The sequence below is a fragment of the Neofelis nebulosa genome, chromosome 5 (assembly GCF_028018385.1).
Source record: "Neofelis nebulosa isolate mNeoNeb1 chromosome 5, mNeoNeb1.pri, whole genome shotgun sequence".
In the NCBI taxonomy this organism is placed as follows: Eukaryota; Metazoa; Chordata; class Mammalia; order Carnivora; family Felidae; genus Neofelis; species Neofelis nebulosa.
This window is the reverse complement of record NC_080786.1, coordinates 77976507-77992512: the sequence shown is the minus strand read 5'-3', so window position 1 is coordinate 77992512 and position 16006 is coordinate 77976507. Positions and strand designations below refer to the sequence as shown.

General features: G+C 43.5%; 1 protein-coding gene across 4 annotated transcripts in view; it reads left to right on the top strand.

Moving 5' to 3' along the window:
* Positions 1–921: 921 nt before the first annotated feature.
* The window catches only part of DGKG (diacylglycerol kinase gamma), a 203024-nt gene continuing 187939 nt past the window's right edge, over positions 922–16006 (top strand). For 3 of the 4 annotated variants that reach the window (XM_058730765.1, XM_058730763.1, XM_058730759.1), the window contains exon 1: positions 925–1224. The gene's annotated coding sequence lies outside the window, so the exon portion shown is untranslated. Of the gene's footprint in view, positions 1225–16006 lie in introns of all 4 variants that reach the window. The other variant, XM_058730764.1, reaches the window with a different exon arrangement.

Here is a 16006-nt window from a genome sequence, read left to right as displayed (position 1 = left end):
AAATGGACAGAAGTCATCCTGCTGGCGTGACATGCCTAAGATAGTGTCACTACCACCACCACCACCCCATGCGGACATGCACGTCATGGAAAAAGAAGCAAGAACTCGGGGTGCCGTGGCCAGTGCTGGCCGTTATCCCTTACCCCTCACTCCCTGCCCCTTTTCTGTACTTTCCTACATTTTTAAAAGGAGAAGTAGTCTGTTTGGTGTGCGGGAAAACAGTCCGCAGTCAACCAAAAGCAAAGGAGAAAGGGAATTAACAACTCTGAGTCCTGAAACCTGATCTGGCCATCAGAGATCAGCGCTGGCGGGCTGCGGTGGTCCCCACAATAGTCGCAGAGGGGGAAATCTTTTCAGATTGAACAGGCACCGATCAATCTCCTACCACCAAGGGCCAGAGCTGTCAGAAAACGTGCTCCGGGCCGGGGCAGGGATTTGCAGGTTAGAGACACTGAGTTCCCAGGAAACGGAGAGAACTTGTTGACTTTTAATTTGCATTTCCCCCTCTCTGATTTGGTCGGATATTAAGGCAGCCTAGACTTTGGTTGGGATGTGGAAATGCCCAGTGGGTATTCGATTTGTCGAACGGTTGTCCTCGGTGCCCGGAGTCAGCTGGCCTCTGGCGCCCCGCGCAACCCACCTCTGCTGCATCCTCCCGGAACCCCTAAGCTTCTAACTGGTCTTCCCCGACCTAAGCCCTCTCGGAGAGAAGTGCCCCAACGGCGCGCGCGCCCAAGTTGCGCCAAAGGGACTCGGGGTCGCAGCGAGCCGATCCGCATTCACGTGTGTGCGTGGCGCGCGCGTGCGCGCGTGTTTGTGTGTGGCGTGTGTGTGTGTGTGCGCGCGCGCGCGGGGGTGCGGGGCGGGCTCTGCGCCCGGGGGCAGGGCTCCGCGGGAGAGTGGCAGCCGGACTCGCGGAGCGGCTAGGGGCGGGGCGCCGCAGTGCCGTAGTAGCGGGCAGCCGGGACGCACTGCTTTGGAGCCGCGGATACGCGAGCAGGCGCAGGACCCGGCGCTGCCTAGCCCCCGTCCCGCCGCCCCAGCCCCGCGGCGCCCGCTCGGGCCGTCCCCTTCCCCGAGAGGGCTGCGCTGGCGGGAAGGCGCCCAGACCACAGCCCCGGCCCCCCTTCCTGCCTCTCGGTTCCTCTTTCCTCCCAAGTAAGGGAATAAGCCCCGAGGAAGGAGCGCCCCGGGGAACCGCGCAACCAAGTGTTGCATGGTGAGGTAAGACGGCGGCCGGCGCGGCAGAGGGGGCTCGGGCTCGCGGGCGCGGGCGGCCACAACTTGGAAAAGGAGCGCGGAGCGGGCGCCGGTCGCGCGGCCCGGGAAGGGAGCGGCGGGGGAGGCCACTGCGCCCACCCTGGTGGTGCCACCTGCAGCAAAGCCCCTGCAGGAGGAGATGCACCCCTGGGAGGCTGAGGGCGCGGGAGCGGCACGGGGGCATCGCCTCTCGCTTCGACTGGGAAGAGCTTGCACGCCCCAAAGGTGTGCGGGCGGGAGGCAGCGTTGCTCCGGGCACTTGGCTCCAGCAGCTGGCCAGATTCCCCGCTTCTAGGTGTACTTTGCTTCGTTGGTAGCCACTTCGCGCGCCAGGGTGCCCAAGGGCGGCGAGGAGCGGGGATACTTTTACTGACGTCTGGTCGCCAAAGCCTCTGGCCGTTCCGCGGGGTTCCAGGACTTTGGGACAGTCCGCAGAGCCTCTGGGCTAGGGGAGCTTGAAGGGAGGCTGGAGAGCGCGCGGACACCTTGACAAATACAAGCTAGGGAGGGAGAGGAGGGATGGGAGAGAATATAAAGCCGACCTGTTTAGTCTCTGAGTCACCACATGTGTGTCCGTGTGTGTGTTTGCGTCCTGAAGGGCGCGCATCTCGTAGCACCTGTGGGGCTTTGCAGAACTCCACTGGTCCATCTCACCTTGCATATTCTGACATTTTCTTTCTCTGGACGGATGAACTAGAATTTGCGGAGGGGGCGGCGGAGTTCCGAAAAGCCCTACAGGTGACTCTGAGGCGCCGCCCGCACCCCCGCCATCACTGCAGTGGAAAGCCTGCGAAGGGAGCGAGGAGGCGTCCCCAGATGTGAGTGATCCAGCTGCGGCACTCACAGTGGCGGCCACGACGCCCCCTCCCCGCGGCGGAGGGTCTGCGGCAGCGGCAGCGCGCGGTGATTTGTGGCTGCGCCGCAGTGGCGCGCGGGAGAGCTGAGAACCCGCCGACGCGACGCGCTCCCGGGCAGGCGCGGCCCGCTCCTCTGGCTTCATTAGCATACGATGACCTCGCTGTCCCGGGAGGGCCGGGGAGCGCTGTTGGTCATTCTTTCATTTCGGGGTCTGGGGGCCGCGCGCCTTGGGTCTGGCGATGTGGACCGGGGGTAGTCACTGATGAGGGACAGCGGTCAGGACCTAGGGCTGGGAACTGCCCCTCAGGTTCCAATGGGGAGAACGAATTCGCGATTTCCGTGCCTGAGATGCTTTGTGTAGAATACGGCCCATTTGCTGGAGCACAGGGCACCCTCGTTGTCAGTGAAGGACGTTAGATCGAAGGGGCAGATGTCATCGCAGTTTGGTCACGTACACACACACATACACACACATACACACGCATACCCTCTCACACCCCTACTTTGTGCTTCATAACCTACCCCCTCGTTCCAGGGATATGTCCGAACGTGGGAGGGATTTTGCCGTTTGTCTTGTTGAAAGGGCTGTATTTGGCAGAGATTCCGTTCTGAATATAAATTATACTCATTAAATAAAGCAGCAGGAACTAAGCTAACTTCCCTGTTGTATCTCTGATCTAAGTCTTTCCTTTGCCACCCTTAGTTTATGTGTAGCACGGTAGGCATTATTTCAGGTATTTTTCTAGGAGGGGTCTGGGGATGGGATGCAAGTAGATGAGTCTTTCCGACCTTACACTTTCAGTTCAGTGTTTGGTTCAGATCAATCAAGACATGGGACGAAAATGATAAATATCAGAGCATCTTGGAATCTAGACTCTCAGAAATAGGAGGAACTACTAAGGAGACCAGTTCCAACTCTCCCCCTTTCCCCCCCCACTACATGGAGCACTTTCAACAGGTGCCACTCAGAGGTCCCAGCTGTGCACGCCTGAGGCTCTGCGGGAGGAAGAACCCACACACCAGCAGGCTTTCCCTCTCCTGCTAATCCCTGGGGGAGGAGGCTGCCCCCAGCTCCTGCCTTGGAAGGGGTGGGTAGGAAGAGAGAAGGACAATTTTGTTGTGATAAATTCTTTTGAAAAAATCTTATTGTATTACATCTTTTATGATATACCCTTTCAGTGTGAAAGTAATTCATGTTGGATGCAGAAAGTTTGGGAAGTTGGAAAGTGTGCAAAGGGTCAAACCACTCATGATTCCACCACCCATTTCCACACTGTTACTATATTGGCATATTTCTTTACTAGCCATTTTTATGCCTTGAAATCATATAATCTACAGTGAGCCAACATTGAGTATCTAGTAACTGTATATTTTAGGTGCTGAGTGTTTTATATTCATTGTGTCATTTAATCCTCAGAAGACTTTCTGAGGCAAGTATTATAATCAACCCCATAGAGTTCAGGAGACTTGCCCACACCACATCACTAGTAAGAGGCAGACTCAAGATTTAAATCCAGGCTGTCTGGGTCCTGTGTGGTTGCTTAACCTCTGTAACTATTGCTTCTCTACACACACACCCCCATTAGTGTTATAGCAAAAGTCCTTCGTGAACATCATTTTCATGGCTGTATATTATTACACTGTTAGTCATTTAGCAGCTACGAATAACTCTGCACAACATCCCTGCTGCACACGTTTCCAAATACTTTCTTTGGATAGATTCCCAGAAGCAGAATCACTGGGCCAAAGGGCATGAATGTTTCGAGACCCCTGATATACAGGACAAGCTGCTTTTTGAAAAGGCTACACTAATTTACACTTTCATCCATCAGAGGCAACTCGGCCACAGTCAAAGCAGGTGACCTCTAGAGACTCAAACAGACCAAGGACCTCACATGACCAAACCACCCCACACGAGCATCCCCCTGGCCTCCTGGGAGAAGGAATCACAGGTATCATCCAGCCTTATACACACACATGTGATTATGGAAACCATACAGTATAAAGCTCTACCTGCTTTTATGTGAGCCGCTGTCAGTTGCAGAATTCTCTGGCTAGAGGTCATATATTAGACTTGGGCAAATCAAACATTGTGTAAAATGTGGAAATGTGCAAAAGATCCTACTTCTCTGTAGAAGTAATTAGAATAACTCTTACTTCTGTTAATGTGTGTCACTGTCACAGCCAGATTCAGCCAGTCCAACCAATCTGTAACAGTTTCGTCACATACTGGCCATGTTCACAGAGCCATTTGTTTGTACCAAGTATCAGAATTCCAGAACAAAACCACAGTAGGAGTTGATGTTATCTTATATGTAACAGAGTGCATCTGCCCCCCTGCCCCCTACCAAATCAGTTATGGTTAGTGACTACAAATAAAGCAATAAAAAATAAGGTTATATTCATCATCTGAAAAAATGTCCTCAGGTGAAGAAGATATGGCTGCAGAAGAGAAACAGAATTAGACAATACAAAAAGACACAAAGGGGACATTTTTGAAGACAACAAGTTGGCCCTAGGTATGAGTTTTCCATAAGACAATGTTTGCCTCATAGCCACCACCTCCAGCACTGGGTTTCATAGCCCTGGAATATAGTCTGTTGTTGTAAATTGCATAAATATTAATTGAGTCCCCACTATGAAATCTACATAAGACTGCTCAGATCTTAAACCATCCTTCTGGGAAGGCTCCCCTGACTGCTCATCTGAGGTAGAGACCTGTCCCCCCTTCACCCATAGCACCTGTGCACACACTTGCCTCGCTATGGCGAAATCACTTACCTGCATACCCCTCTCTAAATTGTGAGCTCTTTGAAGGTACAGCTCTCACCGTACCGCCCAGCACCTGAGGTAGAACTTATGCGCTATAGACAATTAAATGTGGTAAATGAAGAAATAAGAGAGATTTCCAGGGACTGTACTGGGTGCTTTATGTGCATTTCTTGTTCCATGCATCTTTATTTGCTCTGGCCAGGCAGTCTCAGAAACATACCAGCAAGGTGTCTTGAGCTGTGCTATTTCCACATGGGAGTATTTCCATTTGCAGTTAATTCATTAAAATTAAACAAAATTTAACATTCCATTTTTCAATCACATGAGTCATATTCGTAGTGCATACATATACCTTCTGGCTACCATAATAGAAAATGCATGTATGGGGCACCTGGGTGGTCAGTCAGTTAAGCGACTGACTAGGTATCAGCTCAGGTCATGATCTTATAGTTCATGGGATCGAGCCCTGCATTAGGCTCTGTGCTGACAGAGTGGAACCTGCTTGGGATTCTCTCTCTGCCCCTCCCTCGCTCGTGTAGCATGCTGTCTCTCAAAATAAAGAAACATTTTTTTAAAAGGAAAGAAAATGCTCATATAGAACATTTCCTATAGAATGTTCATCTGGAAATTCCTGGCTTCCAAAGGAGAATGGGAGTAGGGAGAAAGAAAGAGGAGGGATAGTGGTAGTAAATGTAGTAGTAATATTGGAATACTATTTATTGGGCACCTACTCTGTGCTCTACATTGTGCTGTATTTTGTACATGCGTTGTCTCACTTAATCTTCGTATCATTATGAGCCTGGTATTAACCCTGTTCTACAGACAGGAAAACTAAGTCTCAGGGAAGTCTAGGTAAGCACTCATGAAGCTAATAGGAGAGGCTGAGTTTTAACTCAGGGTCCTGTGATTTCAGAGCCTTTTGCCTTAAGCCTTTTGCTTACCTCAGTAAATGTTGTGTGGGGTAATGTAGATGTGAACTGCCGTCAGCTTGACTTCCCTGGAAGCCAAAGGAAGGGTATTTTTTAAAATACTTTTTACTGTTTATTTATTTTAGGGGGGAGGAGGGGCAGAGAGAGAGGGAGACACAGAATCTGAAGCAGGCTCCAGGATCTGAGCTGTCAGCACAGAGCCCCACGCAGGGCTCAAACTCATAAACTGTGAGATCATGACCGGAGCTGAAGTAAGACGCTTCACCAACTGAGCCACCCAGGTGCCCCCAAAGAGGGGTATTTTTGCAGGTTTCCCAAGGGAAGAAATTGGTATAATTTACAAATGTTAATAGAATATTAAGTGTAAAATTTTGGGGTTGGGGGCTTAAGGGTCTTGTCCCTGGATGAGTGACAAGGGAGAAAAGAACCCACCTATAGCATAATCTGACCAGAGGGCAAAACCGAGGAGAGCAAATGAACCCACCACCAGCATCCATGCTTCTCCCTAGGGAGTTCTCTCACCAGCTCTGAGGGAAATATTGGCTTGGCTAGGATCTCACAGCCAATTCATGGCACGATCCGGCCCCAGCCTCCCTGTGCCCTTTGCACAGCTCCACCTGCCTCATAGGCCATTGGCTTCAGTGTCTTAACTATAGTTACCATCCTTGCTCCAGTTTTTCTGTCTTTGTTCTTAAGGAATAAAATACAAAATTTCAAGGGAGGCTTAATTAATACCAAATAGAGATGATTACCTCCTTCATTTCACATTTCATATTTCTGTTAAAACTTTGTAAGTTTGAATTAGGGATCTATATCCATAATAACCTGTTGGGCTTAATACCAACTGAAAAAAAAAACAACTCTCTTTTAAACTTCCTCTTGAAGTGTATCACCTGCCCCACACCCCCATGCTTGTGCAGAGGCTCCCTGGGACCTGAAGCTGGAGCCCTTGCATTTATTACTCATTTTATCATGTTCAATTTTGTCTTCCGTGCCAACTAGCCCAAATATTTCCGGCTTTGAATCTGTTACCCAGTGTATTTGCTGTTCCTTCCAGCTGGCTTCCTGTCATCCCCAAATCTGATGAGCATGACCTCTTCAACTAAGTCATCGATAAAAATGATGAATATTATAGGATCTGAGGCATTCTACTATATGCTCCCTAAAGATAGATGTTAATTCAATAAGTAACCAGCACTCTTTCAGAAAGTTTATGCAACTTTTTATACTATTACCCAGCCCATATTTCTTCATCTTTTTCAAGAAATTATCAAAGGAATCTTACAAGGTTTTGATAAAGTCCAGATACTCCTTATCACTGGTATTTCCCTGATCTGCCTGCCAATAACTTTGTCAAAGAAATTATTTTGTTATTCTGACATAACCTAAATTTCAGTTAACCCTTGTTAGTTCTTAGAGATCACAACTTCAGTCCTAAAATATAATTACACATCCTATTCTAGAATATTCCCTGGGGTTTAACGTCAGCCCCTCAACTTAAGAAATACATTGTATTTCGTATTTAAAAAATAGAACTTTCTTTGCTCTGGAGGTAATGGTGGTGGTGGTGATAGTGGCTAACTTTATGATTCTGAATAGGTTAAGGAGAGTGGTCCAGTGGTCTCAATTGCATGTTGTCTTAGAACCCTAGGATATTATTCAGTTAGGCCAAAAGACTTGTATTCGTTTGAGGCAGATCTAAGAGTCTCTAGTATCATAGAAGATGAACTCAGGGAAGGAGACTAGAGAGAACCTGATCCCAGGCTTTCATCTTAAAGTGAGGAATCCTGCATCGAGAGAGGAAGTATCCTGCTTGGGGTCACACATCCAAGACAGGAACATGAGCTGAGGTCTCCCACTCTTCCCCAGTGCTTTTCCCAGGGCACAGCTTCTCCTCATCTTCATTTCTGAAGGAGCACACAGCCTTTGTTTTTGATAGGAAGTGCCCACTTTGCTCTTGGAATTAACCTTGTAAGTCATTGATACATCAGTGAAAATCTTTCTTTCCTGGCATTGTGATTTAAAAGGAGAAAGTAAGGGAGAGATTAAGGGCTCTTGTTTTCCAAGTTGTACAAGGTCTTCAAGGCAGAACAGGGGCACAGAGAGAAAAGTTCATGTAAGAAAAGACTTTTTAAAAGAAATAATAAAACTCATAATAATAGTAACCGTTCTTTGCATGTGTACCACACTTAGGAGAAAACACTGTGCTGATATCCATGAGCTCTCCTGATTCCAATCACAAGTGTGAGACAATCAGCACAGACATCACCCACCATATTTCAGTAGTATGATTTTGTCAAAGCAGAGGCCATGGGATGGATCTCGAAGAGTGTACTATGGCAAGAAAAGGGAGGACAGGTAAAACTCAATGGCACACAGCTGACAAACTCCAGACCCATCTGTGCAGCTGGCCATTTGGGCGCACCTTGCTTTTCTGGGTGGTCTGCATAGACAGTTCTCTCCTCACTTAAGGCATAAACAGTGTCATCTACACAGAAACTGAGTTGTTGCTTCCCTCATGGCTGATCTGGTATGAAAGTTCCAAGTAGCCAGAGGTCAGCAAGGCCACTTTGACCCTTAGATGCTGACATGCTTGAAATGTTTGGCCCAGATGTTTTCATTCCTTGCTGTATTTCTCCACTTCTCTGCTCTTGTATGGTGGCCCACAGCATTTTACTAGCTGCCTCAGTGTCCCTGTATTTCAGTTAAAGTAGAGCTACAGAAAGCTGTTTTAGTCTCTGCAAGGACTAGAAGATTCCTTCCAGAATCCTTGAGGTCTATGCAAAGTGGGGTGGCTGTTCGCATCCAGTTTCCCACTTTTGTCAACCCAAAGTTTCATCAGCAAATATGTCCATGATCCTCAGAATCTGACCCCAGGACACCCACTGTGGAAGTTGGTCCCCTCCTTTTTCTCATGCCAGGATGTCCAGCAGCCTTTGGCTGATCACAGAGTGATTTTGATCAATCATTAGGAATCAGTAGTTACATGTTCCTGTAGCTGGGGAAATTCCCTCTCTACCCCAAAGCTTCCATTGTTCCTAATTCTTAAATCATGCAAATTATTGGCAAGTGCATTCCTGAGGAAATTCGCCCAATCACTTGACTAACATTAGATCAGCAAATATATACTGAACGTCCCCTCTGTGCTAGGCGTAGGAGTAGTTGCTGGGGATAAGACCAACCTGTTTTCTGGGAACTGGATGGAACAGAGCCAGAAATTGTGTACCATTATCTTTAGATGAGATTCTAGAGGAGGGGTCACCTCCCAAGCCTAGGAAAGTATTAGACCAAGGAGGTCAGGCGTTACTCTCTGGAGTAGATGAGCTTCACTTGAAATTCAAAGGATGGGTAGAAGTGAAGAAGTGAATGTGGATAATAGAGGAAACTGTAAGCAATGGCTCAGAGGCAGTTCTTGTCTGCAGCTACGTGTTGCTGGAGCACACTGTGATTCAAGAAGTGATGGGAGGTGAGACTGGAAATGTGGGCACTTGGGTCTTGTCTGTCAACCAAGAGAATGTAGATCTTTTCTCATAGAAAGTGGAGGGCCACTGGGAAAATTTAAGTGGGAACTGACGTGCTCAGATTTTAACATTAGAGCAATCCTTTTAGCTGCAGTGTTGGGAGGGGAGAAGACAGGAAGCAGGGCTGCCCATTGGGAGGCTTCCATGGGAATTTAGGTAATATGAGGACTGAACAAGGTGGGACAGATGGAAGGAAGGAATCAGGAAAGAACTTGTAATTAAGTGGATGTGGAGGGAGTGAGGGAGGCACATGAGTCAAGTGTAGCTCTCAGGCTTCTACCTTGTGTGCCTGGAAAGGTAGTGGTTCCAGTGACCATGAGAACCAAGGAACAGGGGAAAAGACAGGGTTAATAATGATTCAGTTTGGAGCACGTTCCATTTTAAGAGTCAGTGAGAGATCCAGGTGGAGATGTAGTTGACAGATGAGCTATGTGGCTAGAGACCCAGATTAGGGAATCATCAGTATAAGTGGCAAGTGAAACCACAAGAGCTGATGAGATCGTGGGAGTCGGTTTTCATTTATCTTGATATACGTATTGCCAATATCTGAAAGATTCCTGTCAAAGAGATCCATGCCTCTTCTATAAGGGAAGGAAGTTTCTCACAGCACTGAGAGTCTGGGCTTGGTAGGTGAGCTATGCCAGTAGCCATTTGCTGACTCATCTAGACTCTCAGTGTCACTTCTGCCAGGTGAATTATCAAGCATGGATTTTTTTTTTTTTTTGTCTTCCTCTTCCACATTGGAGCGTCACAAATTTGTAATCAAGGTCCTTTTCTCTAGATCAGTGGTTCTCAACTTCGGTTGAACATTAAAATCAACTGGAGAGAATTGCAGACCTGTCAGTTCTGGGTTCTACTCCTGGAGATGCTAATTTAATTGGTCTGGCGTTAGGACCTGGGCCTGAGTATTTTTAAGGACCCTCAAGTGACACGAGTGTTCAACGGGGTTAAGAATCATTGCTAAAGAAGTTCTCTCAGTGATTCTTCTATAGGGTTTTTAATTCCTTAACTTCTCTGGCAAACCTCCTGTGGTGCATTACACTTTCTCTAAAAACCTACTTTGGCATGTCAGAACCCACGGTGGACATTGCACTCCGGTCATGATCTCGCATGCACATTATCCCTGTCTTTGCATTCAACAGTTTCTCCTTCATGCCTGCAAGGCTCATGGGAAGCTTTGTCAAATATCCTGTCTCTGAGTTGCATAACTAATATACCTGTCAAAAAGACGTAAGAATCACCTGCTATGACTTCTGAGTGAACTTTGGTTTGTTCCAGGGAATCATTGCTTTCTCTTCCAAGTGCTCACATGGCAGCCATCAACCTAGCAGTTCTTGAATTTTTATTTTTGCCTGGAGACTATCCATCAGAGATTCTGATTCAGAGATGTGGAGTAGGGGCCCAGAACCAGCAAATTTTTTTTTTTTTTTTTTTTTTTTACCAATGCTCAGGCTCAGAGTGATTCTGGTGCAGGTTTACTACCTTTGAGAAATACTGCCTTGAAAATAAGAAATGAAGAATACCCATTTAACTCATGCCTACTCCCATAATTGTTTATTGAAATGACCAAATTAATATATAAGTATTTGAGGATATTTATTATAGTACTGACAGCCAAAAAAGGATACCATGTAACCCACATGTCAAAAATTTTCACAACAGAAAATTTTGGCACCTGGGCAGCTCAGTCAGTTGAGAGTCCGACTCTTGATTTCTGCTCAGGTCGTGATCTCACATTTCATGAGACTGAGCCCCATGTCGGGCTCTGTGACAATACTGCAGAGACTTCTTGGGATTCTCTCTTTCCCTCGCTTTCTGCCCCTCCCTTGTGCTTGCTCTCTCTTTCTCAAAATAAATAAGTATACTTAAAAAAAATGTGACAATAGTCCATTATAAAGAGTATATGTGAGAGTGAATCAAGGGAAAGCTCAACCAACCCGTAAGTCACGAGGGTGGAAGGAAAAGTTGGCCTGGAGATGAAAAAGAGGAAACTAGTAGAAGAATTTCAATAGCAACTCTTGAGGGTAAAGTGACGGGGACTATAAACAATGGGAGAAAATTATTTGCAAATCACATATCTGAAAGTGGGTTGATATTCAGAATATATAGAGAACTCCCCAAACTCAACACAAAGTCAAATAATCCAATTAAAAAATGCGCTTCAGAAAGGATTTGAAAAGCATTTCTCCAAAGGAGACACACAAATGGCCAATAAGTACATGAAAAGATGCTCGACATCACCAATCATTAAGAAAATGCAAATCAAACCGTAATGAGATATTACTTCATATCCATTAGGATAGCTATTGTCAAAAAAAAGAAAAGAAAAGAATATAGCAAATGTTGAAGAAGATGTGAGAATTGGAACCCTTCTGCACTATTGGTGAGATTGTAAAATGGTGAAACCACTATGGAAAACAGTACGATGATTCTTCAAAAAATTAAAAATAGGAATACCATATAGCTATCATTTCCACTTCTGGATATATACCTAAAAGAATTGAAAGCAAGGACATGAAGAGTTATTTGCACACCTAAATTTATAGCAGCATTGTTCACACAAGCCAACAGGTGGAAGCAACCAAGTGTCTATCAGTGAACAAATGGATAAGCAAAGTGTTGTATGTGTCTACAATGGAATGTTGTTCATCCTTAAAGGGGAATGGAATTCTCATGTATGCTACAACATGGATGAACCTTGAAGACATTATGCTAAGTGAAATAAACCAGTCACAAAAGGAAAAATACTGTACTTTTCCACTCATAGGAGGTATTTAGTATAGTCAAAAGTACAGAGAATGGTAGTTTCCATGGGCTGCGGAGTTTCCATTAAAAATGGTAGTTTCCAGGGGAGAATGAGGTGTTCTCATGTAGCGGTACAGAGTTTCAGTTTTGTAAGATGAAAAAAGTTCTGTGAATGGATGGTGGGGGTAGTTGCACAAAAGTGTGAATGTACTTAATGCCACTGAGCTGTATACCTGAAAATAGTTAAATGGTAAATTTTATGTCACGTATATTTTACTACCAGAAATAAACATAAATTGTATGTTATGTGTATTTTACCACCATTTAAAAAGGTATATATATGGGGGTGCCTGGGTGGCTCAGTCGGTTAAGCATCTGACTTTTGATTTCGGCTCAGGTCATGATCTCATGGTTTGTGGGTTCAAGCCCCATGTTGGGCTCTGTGCTGACAGCTTGGAGCCTGCTTGGGATTGTCTCTCCATCTCTCTCTCTCTCTATCTCTCTACCTACCTCTCACTCTCTCAAAATAAATAAATAAACTTAAAAAAAAGATATATAATAATATGTTATATACATAATACATATAACATACAATGTATATAATATATATTAATATATACTATATCTCAATATAGTTAAACATATGTATTTAAGTGGCAGGGGACTATAATAGTACTAGGCAAGTTGGTGATGGGAAACACCACCTCAGCATCTCAATCATGTCTGTGCCTCCTCAGACACACTTTGGCCAGCACACATGGCCATGGGCTGTGGGACTCACTCGCAGTCAACACATGGTCAAAGCTCATGAAAACAGTATTTAGCAGTTCAGAATAAGGAAGACCTCTGAGAATGTAAAACTAATTTCTCCATGTAAAATAGACACTATTGAAAAAATAGGAGAAAACGTTTTTAAAACAGTTCCAAGTTCTATTTAGAGACTGAAAAGAATGTAACAGGAGCTATCAAAAGAGAGCAATCTGAGATTAGGAAACTTTTCCTCCTTTAAAACGAAAAATGTGAGGCACCTGGGTGGCTCAGTTGGGTGGGCAGCCGATTTCGGCTCAGGTCATGGTCTCACGGTCCCTGAGTCTGTGAGTTCCAGCCTCATGTCGGGCTCTGTGCTGACAGCTAGGAGCCTGGAGCCTGCTTCGAGTTCTGTGTCTCCCTCTCTCTCTGCACCTCCCCCGCTCGTACTCTGTCTGTCTCTCTCTCTCAAAAATAAAATAAATATTTAAAAAGTAAAAATAAAATGAAAAATGTTTTGCAGAATTAAACTGGAAGCAGACCACTAAAGATGACTGTAAATTCTTCCACTTCGGATAGAAAACACATAAACGAACTAATGAGTGAAAAAAATGGAAGCTATAATTCAACAGATTAAACATTAAAATATAGAATTTTTCAGGAGAAGAGAAAATGGAAGATGAGTTATAAAAAGTATAGAAGACTATTTTCATGATTTCAATTCAAAATATTCATTGTGTACTGGGGAAAATTAAACATATATTCTGGTAGAAGTTGCTAATTTATAAGATAAAAAAATCTATTGGTATGCAATCAAAAAAAAACCAGTATTTAAAAAAATAAGCGTGTGTCAAACATTTTGTAACACTAAATGTCAGAAGGAAGTTGATGTGTAGGTACGGAGTTTTGAGGTAATAAGATTGTGACCCAGAACTGTGTCAGTATTATGTGAGGGGAAAAAAGATATTGTCAGACAAAAGAAGTTCACAGAAAGTAGACCACTGAAATCCTTTAGGGAAAAAAGCATTTATTCAAAATATTCTGATCAACAGGGAAATTAATGAATATTAATATTTGGGGATGGATTTGATGTGATATAAAAGATAGGAGGTGAATAATGAAACCAGTTGAGCAAATTTAATGTTTAAATGTTATGAATATGATTATGAAACATGCAAAATATAAAATAATTCTTAATTAAAAAATAGATGAAAAATTTAATGGTAATAATCTGGGTCTAAAAACTGAGATTACTCCAGGGGGAAAAAGCACTTGAAATACTAAAGTTCTCATTTTGTGCTGTGAGAGGTATCAATTACTAAATACATTTTTAAGTAAGAGAGTAGATGAATATAGGACTACAAATGGGGTGTTTAACTTTAAAATTAGGAGAAAGATTTGGAATGGTATGGCCAAGATAACAACTAATAAAGAAAATAGCAAGGGTATATAAAAAAAGAAAGTACAAAATAAGATGATGGAAGTGGGGTCAAATATGTTATCACATTAAGTGTGAATGGCTTAATCATTTCTATTAAAAGACAAAGAGACATGGATCGGGCAAAAACTGATTCTAAATATATGCTGTTTAAGACAAAGTGGGACAGAAAGGATTAAAAAAAAAAAAGGAAAGAGTATAAATATACCAGGAAAATGCAAACCAAAGAAAGAAAGGAGAGCAATATTAAGATTAGACAAAATAGAATTTAATGCAGAAAACATTAAATGATGCATTAACTGTCGCTAAGAGATATAATTTGTTAGAAGGCATATCACCCATGAATATTTTTATTCTAAAACATAAATACTAAAATAAATAAAAGTTGTCAAAACAACTGCAGTGGCAAATGTATCTCTATCAATCTTCAGCAACAAGTGAGTATGTCACTTGTTGAGTGACGACAACAAGTGAGTATGTAAAGAATTTTAAGGATATAAGGAATTGATGCAATGGATATATATTGGATTTCACATTCATGAATAAAGAATATAGATCTATTAAGATGCTTATGAAATGTTGAGAAGTTTTGATCATTTTGTGAAGTATTGTGATAATTCCAAAAAGTAGAAATTGTCTTAGCACTAAGAGGAAAATAAAATTCAAGTAGAGTTACCCTAGGATAATATATTCTGCAAACCTGATGTCACCTGAGACGTGTGCATATCTACCTGCCACTGTTAATTTAGCATTCGGTGAGAATAAGATCCAGGACCTGTTATTTGACAAGCATCAAATCTGTAGAATGCTTCCTTCTCTGAGAATGAGTAAAGAGTAAAACAGAAAGGAACTAAGGAAAATGCAAGAGAAAGGTGCAAAGAATAGCATACAGAATGAAAATAAATGAACTCTTCCAGCTGGATCTAAAAAAATATTTTAGGAGACTGGAATGCTCTTAAGAGGGCAAGGAACCATGGCTTTTACAAATCAGAAGAGAATGAGAACAGGCAGAGATGAAAATGAAATATGGTATGCAAAAATGCAAATGAAATATGGAGGGATTGCAAGGAAACTAAAACCCAATAAGGTTACCTATTAGGTGCAACCAATGAGCACAGTTTGTTTTACTGAAAATCAAATCAAGTATTTGGAGAAAGTAATGTTATAAAAGATAGGCAATTAGCACTGAAGCCAATTTAAAAAGAGATGTCTAAATTATTGTTGTGAATCCAGTTTTAAAATTGTACGCAGGGGCGCCTGCGTGACTCAGTCAGTTAAGCCTCCAACTCTAGATTTTGGTGTAGGTAATGATCTCATGGTCATGAGATCGAGCCCAAGTTGTGGAGCCTGCTTAATATTCTCTTTCTCCTCCCTCTGCTTCTCACCTGCTCAAATGTGTGCATATGCTGTCTCTCAAAAAAGAAAAAATAAAACTTTATGCAAAAGTAAAATATATTCAAAGAGAAGGTATGCATTGTCACAAAAATTTATGAGACAACAAGTTGGGATTTAAAGCCCCAGATGACAACTTTAAAAGCCTGAAAAGACTGGTGTTTGTCTGGAGTCTATGGAAAAGGATGGGACAATGACAATAAAATGTTCTGAAATCCTTGGTTCAACTATGAGAGTCATTCTGTTCTTGACATTTAATTTTAAAAAATAATAGCTATAGAATTTCTTTTTCCACTAATCTGTCTTCCAAACCCAGGGGTCTAAGAAAACATATTGCATATGAA